This window comes from Otolemur garnettii, unplaced genomic scaffold (assembly GCF_000181295.1).
Source record: "Otolemur garnettii isolate 467f Iridium unplaced genomic scaffold, OtoGar3 scaffold00032, whole genome shotgun sequence".
Taxonomy (NCBI): domain Eukaryota; kingdom Metazoa; phylum Chordata; class Mammalia; order Primates; family Galagidae; genus Otolemur; species Otolemur garnettii.
In genome coordinates, this window is record NW_003852427.1 from 7,031,765 (window position 1) to 7,043,889 (window position 12,125).

The window sequence follows — 12,125 nt, forward strand, 5'->3', positions numbered from 1 at the left end:
TTGGCAGGACTGCAAACTAGTACAGCCTCTACAGAAAGAAATTTGGAGAGTCCTCAAAGAACTAAAAGTAGACCTACCATTTGGCCCTTTAATTCTACTGCTAGACATTTGTCCAAGTGAAAAAAAGACAGTTGACCATGAGGACTTTTACACTAAAATGTTCATAACAGCTCAGTTCACAATCACAAAGATGTGGAAACAACCCAAGTGCCCATCAACACATGAGTGGATTAATAAACTGTGGTATATGCATAGCATGGAATACTATCCATCCCTAAAAATATGGCAATCTTGCATCCTTTGTAACAACCTGGACGGATTTGGAGAAAATTCTCCTAAGTAAAGTATTTCAAGATTGGGGGAAAAAAAAAAAGCATTTCATGTACTCAATGCCAATTTGAAACTAGGAGATTAACAATCACAGACCCACATGAGAGAAAATCTTAATTAAATTCAAGAAGGAAGAGAGGAGAGGGGATTAGTAACTTCCTACCCAATGGGTATCATGTAGGGATATATGACACATTCCCTGGGTGTAGGACACAACTGCCACTCTGATTTTACCTCTCATGTGTAAATTATATAACCTAACAGTTTGTACCCTCATATTAATCTGAAATTAGAAAAGAATAAAGAAAAAAAGATACAGCACATTTCTGAACCAGTTACTGAAGGAGTGGTTAAGTGCTATGCTATGGGACAAGCCATGTTGCATACCCACCTACGCCACATATACCTGAATTCTTGAGTATGTTTCATTAAGGACTTAGATTTGTTCACTGCTATAGCCCCAGTGTTCAGAAGTGTACAGGGTAGGCATTTAATAAGTATTACCTTAATAAATTCAGGAAAGAATGGACCGTGTAGGTGTGTGTGTTTGTGACTCCTTGAAATGGAAGAAATACAGTGCCAACAAGAGTCCTGAGCAAGTGCAGCCCAGGCTGCATTCACAGAGGACAGCTGCAGCCTCTGGGAAGGGCTGCTCTCAGCTTGCATATGGCCAGGAGGAAGAGCAGACAGGTCAGCACAGAAGCTGGCTCTTGTCCTGTTCCAATTCCGTTTTGAGTGAAACATGTGATCACTCTGACATTCCAAAAGGATGTGGCAGAGGCCACAGGACTTGGTGCCTTCCAAAGCTTATGAGAGTCTTGAGGGCTATACCAGATGTGAAACAAAAAATTTCCCAAGTAAATTGGTGTGTGTGTATAACTGTTACCAGATAAAAATGGATTGAGGGTAAGGATGTGATATAATGATAAACAAGCAGTTTAAAAGTTTCAAAAGAAGTTTAAAAAACCAAACTTCTTTCCCTCTGCTAAGGGCCAAATTTCTATCAATGACAAGATGTGCAAAGCTGCTTTTACTTAGGAATTTTAAAAATGTCTTAGGAAATGTTTCTATGCCTATTTGTCGTCTAGTAAGCAATGGAATTACTTCAAGTAGATAATGAAAATCAGCTTTTTTTATTTCACATAGGAATTGCAAACAGCAGTAACTAAAATCCTGAAAGCAGGTTTCTTGCTGAATCATTCACCCTTGCTCAAGACAAGCTTTCCTTTTGCATTGAATTTTAATGTGATGTTTCTTCATCTTCCCCCACTTTCTCTTTCATAGGCAGCTAGTCAGTAATTTCTCTTTCTCTAAAGTGACACTGGCCTCCCAGAACAGTCAAACAAATTCTCCTGAGATACTTCCAGAGATCCTCACACCTTTTTACTTCCAAGGACTCATTCATGATCTTTCTCCCAAGGGCTCATGGGTCAAAGACCTCCTTGCAACACACACTATGAATTTGGAAAACAATCCACTTGTTTTCTCAAAGTTTATTAACTGGGCTGAGGCAGGTGGATTGCTTGAGCTCAGGAGTTTGAGACCAGCCTAAGCAAGCACAAGACCCCATCTCTAAAAATAGCCAGGTGTTATGGCAGACACCTGTAGTCCCCCTAAAGTAAGGCTGAGGCAAGAGGATAGCTTGAGCACAAGAATTTGAGGTTGCTGTGAGCTATGATGATGCCATACCACTCAACCCCTGGGCAACTGAGATTCTGTCTCAAAAAAAAAAAAATTATTAACTGTACTAAGCATGCTGGTACTAGTCTAGCCCAAACTAAGGCAATTTTTAAGTTATTAAGCATTTCCATGAGTAAAAGTAAGATTTCCCTTGAGCTTTCTGAAATAATAATAATTTTGGAAGCCACTGAATAATTTTATTATAGGAAATATATGTTTACAAAAATGATTCTGGATTGGATAGAAGCAAGAGCCAAGTCAGAGAGATCCACCAAAGGTTGTTTTGGTAGTCCAAGGAGAGAGATTTGTTAATAAAGAAATGCATCAGAAATGACTTTGGAGTAAAACTGACCACCTTTGAGTGCCTGGCCTCAGTGTGCTAAATAAGGTAGGACCTTCCCTGCAAAGACCAAAGCCAAGTCTCTCATAACGAACCACTGTACTCAGCATCTTGCCTAAACAGTCTCTATAGCTGTCACCAGGTGGCAGGTGGCAGGAATCTGAGTCATGGTGTGTAACTTTCCTGTTTTGGCCTCAAAGTCACGAACAAGTGAAAAAAGTATAGTCCATATAATTTGGTCCATAAATACAAAACTCATTATTGATATGAATTAAGCCACTACTCACAACTAGTAGAGCCAAAGTACAATTTTCATGGGCTCTGGGAAATTTTGAATCTGTGGCTCCCTTCCTCCATAAAAAAAATTTAAAATTATATTTTATGGCTGCATCAGTGTAAAGATGAATATAATCCAGGCTGGATGCATTTATTTCTATTGTGGTAAAATATACACAACATAAAACTTACCACTTTTATCCATTTTTAAGTGTACATACAGTGTTCAGTGGCATTAAGTACATTGGATTTATTTTTATATATTTATTATAATGCTTATTTATTTTAATTCTGTTTTTGAAAGATATTAAAATTAAAACATTTTTGTGGGCCCTTCAAAATATCATGGACCCTAGATACTGTCTTTATGTGCCTAATGGATAAGTTGGCCCTGCCTTTTTTCCCCCCAGAATGTTGGGGAAGTATAGATGTTTTATTCATATACTTTGTTTTTGCACAGAGTAAGTCAAAGTTATACATGTAAGTGTACTCTTTACCCAGATAGTGTGCACTTATACCCAATACATGTGAATTTACCCATCTCCCTCTTCCCTGTCTTCCCAGCTTGATTCTCATCGAGATTTATTTCCATATGTGCACTTAAGCATTGATAGATTAGCTCCAATTTGGTATTGAGTTTCTCCATTCATCTGTTTCTCCATTCTTGTGTTGTTTCACTTAGAAGAATGGTTTCCAGTTCCCTCCAGGTTGTCCAAAAAGATATTAAATCACCATTTTTTATGGCTAAGTAGTTAGTATTCCATGGAATGCATATACCACATTTTATTAATTCATTCATGTATTGGGGGGCATTTGGGTTGCTTCTATGTCTTTGTGATTATGAACTGCACTGCTATAAACATTAGAGTGCCCGTGTCCTTTTTATAAAATGACCTTCTTTTTTCCTTTGGTTGTACACCCAGCAGTGGGATCACTGGATCAAATGGTAGGTCTATGTTTCAGTTCTTTGAGATTTCTCCATACGATTTTCCATACAGGAAAAGGTTGCACTAGTTTGCAGTCCTACCAACAGTGCGGTACCACACCAGCATCTGTTGTTTTGTGGCCATGACTATTAAATGGCAAAAGGGGGCAATAAAAAACAAAACTGAAATGCACTCAAACTCAGTTTACATTTCACACACACAAAATGACATTCAAACTTGCTTTTTCTTTCTGCAGGAAGATATTGTGCTTCCTGAGGAGCAGTGTATCTGACCAGCTGGAACATAGGACTCAGGTAGTCTTAGATTAGACAATGACAACAGCTTGTGTACCATAGCACACACTGTATATTCATTCTGCATGTCTTCAAAGGGGAAAATAGTAACTTGTAGCTAATATGACCCAAAGGCATTTGTATATCACTTATTAATTCACTAACTGATGGTTATTATCTAAAGAATAAAAACATGAAGGAAGAGCATATGTATTAAAACTAGGCTTACTTGTTTTTAAAATCTCCACCTTTTGGAATTTTGAACTACAAAATTGGGTACCCAAAGGTTATTTATTAATAACTTAATAAAATTTAACAATAATTAATTATACATTAACCTATAATTAGTTATTAATTAACAAAATATACAACATACAATTATATGCCCCTTCCTAGCTATGTGTCACACCCAGCAAAACATGGGACTCAGGCCCATCTGTGGAGCGCAAGGGAGTCAGTGCCTGCAAATTCAGAAGTAGCACCAGCTCTAGGCCAAGAGGTTGGGGCAAATACTCCAGATGAAGCCCAGGATGGTCCTCAGGGGTCTCATAGGAAGAACCTAGCATTCAGTAGAGAACAAATGTCCCAGTCATAGCCATAGACTAGAGAATGGAAGTAATAAGCAAACAAGGAAACTGAAATGAGAGGAGCACATAACAGTGCTGATTTGCAAAGGCCTATCGTGGGATGCCTTGCTCTTGCTGCAAGTGCTACTCATTACCTAGAAGTGTGTGTTCACTTTGGGGGCACTTCTGCTTACCAAGCTTCAGTTCCCCATCTATGCAATTAGAAATTGGACCAATAACTCCTCCTCAGGTCTGATGAACCTATTTGCCTGTTCCCAGCTCCCTAGTAGCTCTACCCTTTTCCCTGCTCTAGCTCTAGATGATTAAAAATCAGAGCTTAATGTCCAAGCTTCAGAGCAGAGGTTGCAGATTGGTAGCTGCAAGGCCAAATCTGGCCTACAGGCAAACTTTGTTTGGCCTACTCAATAATTTTAAACTTTGAATTAATTGCCAACATCCAGAAACCAGGCAATAGTTCATAAAAATATGAATTTCTGCCTTCTCTTGAAAAGTTGTCTCCTCCGTTTCCTTAACTCTGTGTTCCCACATGACCTTAGCTGGAACTGAGCAGGAACTGCCCCTTCTAGCTGAGGTACAAATGCTCCCGGGTGCCATAATCTCCCCAACTCCGTTTTACTCTTGCCTTATCCCTGCAAGAAGTTAGATTTGCTAAACACACACTGAAAGATCAAAGCTTTTTCTTACCTGCTGAACCCTATCTCTCCAGTGCCCAGATGCTTTCATCATGAAGCTGCTTAAAGCTGATCTACAGGCCTCCCAAACCATCCCTTGGTGACTTAGTCTGACAAAGCCTCTGAGCACAGAGTCATACACAGTGCTTCTTCCCAGGATGACCTTGAATCAATGAGCAGTTCTCCCTGTCACTGATCTGCTCCTTATCAGGAGATATGGAGTCACCTTGACAAGATGTTTTCTGCTCTTTGGGAGCTCCGACTGGTTAGTCCAGAGGTGCCTGCTTCTAAGGATCTAGGTCAGGGGTCCTCAAACTTTTTCAACAGGGGGCCAGTTCACTGTCCCTCAGACTGTTGGAGGGCCAGACTGCGGGCCCTGGGACGAGTCGGATGCTAAGCAGGACAGGCAGCGCCGGCAAAAACACCTGGTGGGCTGGATAAATGTTCTAGGCGTTCTATGGATAAATGTTCATGGGCCGTAGTTTGAGGGCACCTGATCTAGGTAGTTAGAGGCTGAAAGGCTGAAGATGGGAAGCCCCAGCTAGAAGCTCTTGCCAAGAAGAACCAAAACAGTGTGGGAACTTGGAACCATGGAGGTAGCACAGACTAAGTGCTCACTTTTGCCACTGCCACAGGAAATTACCCATAAAACCCACCTCCCATGTTTCCTCGTAAACAGAGTCTCTGTTTCTTCTACTAGGTATCTCAATTACATCTAGACTAGACACAATGCACTCTTATTTATTATTTTTTTTCCTGGACACAAGATCTCACTCTTGTCACCCAGGATAGATTGCGGTGGCATCATCATAATTCATTGCAACCTCAAACTCCTGGGCTAAAGTGATCCTCTTGCCTCAGCCTCCCATGTAGCTAGGACTACAGGCAAGTGACACCACACCTGGCTAATTTTTCTATCTTTTGTAGAAACGGGATCTTGCTCTTGCTCAGGCTAGTCTCAAACTCCTAGCCTCAGGTGATCCTTCCACCTCAGAGTGCTAGGATTATAGGCATGAGCCACTGTAGCTGTCTAGAATGAGCTTTTAAAAGAATTCTACAAGGTTTTGCTCATAGTAGGTTGAAATAATTCACCCCAAATCATATAAAACTGGAACAAAGTTGATAGGTAAAATGGGAATAATAATTTCTCATTGGTAAAATGGGAATAATAATAGTACCTACCTATAAAGTTGTACAGATTAGATGAGTTAACTATATAAGGCTGTTAGAATAGTGTAAGGGTTTACACATAGAAAGGGCTGTATAAGTATAGTGCTAATGCTACATGGTATATGTATGGTCCTAGCCATAGAGCTTCTTATTTGTTTGGCTGGAGGTGCCCCACAAAGGAGCCATGCTAAAAGCTGCTCCCTAACGTATGGACATATAGCTGGAAGGACCAGGGCTGAGTACTCACAAACTTGCCAACCACTAAGTCTTGTTCTACCTGTCCCTATCATCAGTAAAGTTGGGCCATGTTCGTGAGAGACAGAGAGACAGAGAGAAAGGCAATTTAATTTGCATCCTGTTGGTAGAGTCCTGTATCTTTGTCTGTATTCAAATAATTAAGAAACATGGCAGAAGCTTACACAAAGCTTCCCAGGGAGCTTAAGTACTCCCATACTGCTTCTCCCTCCCCTCTTTGCTTAGCCCCTCTGTCCTTTGTCTGTGCTTCTTTCACAGCACGTGGCATATTAGTATACCAAATTTCTTTAATTCCAAAAAGTTATTGTAAGACGTCTTTTAGTATATTAATTTAATAATACCTATCTGGATGGGGGATCCATAACATTAAATGAACCTATGTGTTAATGCATTTGATTTGGGAAGCTTTAAAATGTAAAAAAAAAAAATCTCTCCATTGAAGAAATAAATATGTTAATGATTATTTACACTCTCTCTTCAATAGACTGTGAACTTAGTGGAGTCAGGAACAGTACATTTTTGTTCCTCTCCCCTCTATCCCCCACCTCTAGGCCATGCCTGTTGATGTCCTGAATGAATGTTTCATTTGGAAATTTTTCTAGAAGCTCCCTTGGTTACTATGGTAACCCAAAATTGGTTTCACAGTCCTGTGTACCGAGGGAGCCCTGCTGAGGAAGGCTGCCTGCTGACCTGGACTCTGAACCATGCTGCATATGCTGACCTTCCCTTCCTGGGAAAGCAGAACAATGATGAAAATAAAACACGTGTGATTAAAAACTGCAGGGATGACATCTTTGCTAATATAAAACAATTTATTTAAAATAATTTTCTTCTTTATTGTTGAACTTTCTTATCAATGTAAAAAAAAAAGTCTGACCTCTCAAAGTCTTTTCTCAGTGAGCCCTAGACAATTTGAACAAAGAACTCTCAGTGGAGAGTTAGGAAATCCATTCTCATGGTTTAGTAATTTATTGAGTTTTGGTTGAATTCAGCTATTCTCTGAAAGCTTAGACTAAGAAAGACTACCCATGAATACAATAATAGTTTCCATTTCCTTCACTTATTCATACTCCAGGAACTTCACATGGATGTATTGGACAAACATTGATGCATGACTTACTATGTGCTAAGCTCTTTTCTGAGCACTTTACACATATTAATTCATTTAACCCTTATAATAAGGCATCTTCTTTTATTGTTATCTGCATTTTACAGATGAGGAAATTGAGGCACAGAGAAGTCAACTGATTTGCCCAAGGTCACCTAGATAGTAAGCTATAGAGAGGAAATTTAAACCCAGGCTGCTTGTTTCCAGAACCTGTGCTCCTAACCAAGTTGCTATACTGCCTCTTTTAATCTTTTCAATAATTCAATAACATAGTAACACATTCAATAACCTATGTTATTGAATTATACAGGATGGACAGATTGGACACTGATGCTCAATCAGGTAATCTTGTCTCCATTTCTCTGTTCCTAAGGTGGGAAAATTCTGGAAACTCTCCTGAGGCTTATTAAGAATCAGTCTTCAGTCTACTTCCCCAAACACTCATACATATATTCACAGGAAATTTATAATGTTTCTCTCCAAGTTATTTTTAGGAGACTAGAAGCCTTGAATCCTCACAGGCAAATTATTTTGAAGTGATGCTCTAAGGTATGCACTGGCAAGAATTGAATATGAAGGCATAATGAGTTCAATTAATTAGGAGAGAATATTTCTTTTAAGATCACAAAATAACTGCTATTTGATGTGTGAGCTGGTAATCAGAAATACAATAACTTAAATTCTTAAAGCATTTGAACTGTATTATCCTAAGAAAGTGCTCTTGGAATATGGAAGAATATTCTCCACAGATATGTCAGTGAGGAGAAGCTACAAATTAACACCCTACGCTGGGGCCTCTTCTCCAAGCCAAACTGTGAGTCCTTGAATAAACAATTAGTAGGGTAACTAATCATCCTGATTGGCTTTAACTGTCCTGGTTTTAGCACTGAAAGTTCCTCAAACCAAAGAAACCTCTCAGTCCTGGAAAAACTGGAATGCTTGGTCATTCTTAATTAAGAACCAGTTATGAGGCCAGGTGAGATAGCTCAGGCCTATAATCCTAGCACTCTGGGAGGCCAAGGTGGGCAGATTGCTTGAGTTCAGGAGTTCCAGGTCAGCCTAAACAAGTACCAGACTCCATTTCTACTAAAGAAAGAAAAATTAGCCAGGTGTTCTGGCAGGCACCTATAGTCTCAACTACTTGGGAGGCTGAGGCAGGAGGATTGCTTAAACCCAGGAGTTTGAGGTTGTAGTGAGCTAGGCTGACTCCAGGGCACTCTAGCCTGGGCCACATAGTGAGACTTTATCTCAAAAAGGGAAGGGGGGAGGAACCAGCAATGAGTGACAATTTCTGGGAGAAAAATCCTTGTTAGAGAAGGGAGAAGGGTAACTGAGGGTAGTGAGAGATAAAGGGAGAGAGAGCAGCTTGAGCAAAGGCTCGGAGGTTATGAAATTGTTGCGGTGGTTTTGGGAAGTTGCCAAGGCATCTGCATGGCTCTAATTTAGAGCTGAGAGGGGAGGCAGACTGTGAAGTAAGGGGGAAGGGAGGCGCCTGGCTAGGTATTAAACTGCTAGAATTTGAAATGGGTAGATAGAGGTTTATGACCCTGGTTCAATACTAAAAAGCAGTTGCCAGGACTGGGAACTCTTTCCCTTTTCTCTACATCCGTGCCAACATCTCTGGTTTTGGGATTTTGTGATTATGGACTAATCTTACTGGGGTTAGGTGGTACCTCAAAGTAGTTTTGATTTGCATTTCTCTGATGATTAAGGATGGAGAGCATTTTTTCATATATCTGTAGGCCATGCACCTATCTTCTTTAGAGAAATTTCTCTTCAAGTCCCTTGCCCACCCTGAGATGGGATCGCTTGTTTTTTTCTTGCTAATACATTTGAGTTCTCTGTGGATTCTGGTTATTAAACCTTCGTCGGAGATATAACCAGCAAGTATCTTCTCCCATTCTGAGGGCTGTCTACCCACTTTATTTACTGTGTTCTTGGCTGTGCAGAAACTTTTTAGTTTGATCAGGTCCCAAAAGTGTATTTTTGACATTGCTTCAATTGCTCAAGGGGTCTTCCTCATAAAATTTTTGCCCAAGCCGATTTCAAGTGTTTTCCCTACGCTTTCTTCTAGTATTTTCATAGTTTCATGTCTTAAGTTTAAATCTTTAATCCAGTGAGAGTCTTAGTTAATGGTGAAAGGTGTGGGTCTAGTTTCAGTATTCTACAGGAAGCCATTCAGTTAGCCCAGCACCATTTGTTAAATAGGGAATCTTTTTCCCACTCAATATTTTTAGTTGGCTTGTCAAAGATCAGGTACCGGTAAGCAGTTGGATTCATCTGTTGGCTCTCTATTCTGTTCCATACATCTACCTCTTTGTTTTTGTGCCAGTACCGTGCTGTTTTGATCACTATCAATTTATAGTATAGTCTGAGGTCTGGTAATGTAATTCCTCCTACTTTGCTTTTGTTCCTGAGTAATGTCTTTGCTATTTGAGGTTTTTTCTGATTCCATATAAAATGAAGTATTATTTTTTCTAGATCTTTAAAGTATGACAGTGGAGCTTTAATGGGGATTGCATTAAAATTATATATTGCTTTGGGTAGTATGGACATTTTAACAATGTTGATTCTTCCCAGCCATGAGCATGGTATGTTTTTCCATTTGTTAACATTTTCAGCTATTTCTTTCCTTAGAGTTTCATAGAGTTCTTTCATGTCCTTTGTTAGGTGAACTCCCAAATATTTCATCTTCTTTGGCACTACTGTGAACGGAATAGAGTCCTTGACTGTTTTTTCAGCTTGGCTGCGGTTGATGTATAGGAAATATGAATGTATATGATACATATGTATATGATACATATGTATATGATATATGAAAACACTGATTTATGAGTGTTGATTTTGTAACCTGAGACGCTGCTGTATTCCTTGATTACTTCTAAGAGTTTAGTAGTAGATTCCCTGGTATCTTCCGGATATACAATCATATCATCTGTGAAGAGTGAAAGTTTAATCTCTTCTGACCCTATATGGATACTCTTTACAGAATCTTTTAAAGCTTAAAAGTCTTTTATTGATCACCCTATCATATTTCTTTGTAACAAAAATTATGTATGTAAATTGAAATGAAAGCCAAATGTATTGGAAATAAGAATATTAATGAGATGGAAGGCTATTTTTAAAAAATTGGTTCATGAATGTATGAATGAAATTTTTTTTTTCTTTTTTGCAGTTTTTTGCCTGGGCCACGTTTGAACCCACCACCTCCGGTATATGGGGCCAGTGCCCCACTCCTTGAGCCACAGGCACTGCCCTGAATGAAAATTTTGTATTGCTGAAATGAGATACCAGATGAGATTCAGAATCCATCATATCACTTGATTCACAGAGGCTACCCACAGGAAAAGATTCCAATGCAGCCATTCTTTGTTGGTAGGTGGTGGGGAAAGGGATTCTTGTTTTGAACCTACCAAAAAGGTAATCTTTTAGAGATGATGCAAGGGAGCCGTAGAGATATAAGGAAGTGAAAAAGAAAAGGGAAGGAAACCAAGAAACTGTGTACTATGAAGTCAGTCACCATTGTGGGTAATTTAACCGCAATTCTGCAGGGAGCTCTGAGAGTCAGTGTAGTGCAGGGGTTCAAAGTTCACCTAAGGGGTGAGGAACCTGGGGCATCTATACACCAACTCTAGTCAGTTCTTAATTGAGAGTTGCTGAATTGGGGTGAGGGTGTGGGAGTATTAATTCCCCAGCACTTCTGGCTTGACACTTTTGAGGCAGAGTGGGAACCAGAAGCCAAAGCCCCAAGACAGTAGGAGTCAGGAGTCCTGCCTCAAACTACAAGACCTGAGAATACATGGACAAGGACACTAAATGGATATGCCACCTCCTTCCTTCTTGGTCTCCCAAGGAAGAAGGAAGGCAGTGGCAAATATTATGCTACCCACCACCCTTTCTTAACATATTATCTTTCTTTGATTCCTGTCATTGTCCTGTCCTTTCCTGTCTTCATCTCCTCGAGTAGTTATTTTTCTTTATTTTGCTTCTTAAACAAGAATAAACTGGAAAGTGGAATTCTAATCCTCAAATCCTGTGTTCTGTTTCTTCACAGACTTCACTTGACTTTTTTCCATTCACACTATCTCAGTGCTTGCTTTTACACATATTACTCCCAGTGTGTTGTATATAATTATGTTCAATGACTTAGCTTGAGATCAAGATTTATTTAAAGGTCTTCAGGAAAAAGAATTTTTGGTTATCTTTTATAACTCAACAGACTGAAAAATCTATAAATGTCTGCTGGGAGTCATTCAGGAATTACACTTCCCGCTGACAGTGTAAGAAGCAGGCTCAATATATGACTCAGCTTGTAATCAATGGAGCATTATGCTTCAAGGAAATAGGAAAGTCCCATGCCAATTTAGAATTTGTCACTAAATCTAGTCCAACTCTTTGTCTAGTAAGGAGTGCAGCTCCCCACTGTCAAAACCTGAACTCTCGGGATTTTTGCTTATTTCCTGGGCAGCACAATAATTAACAATGTTTT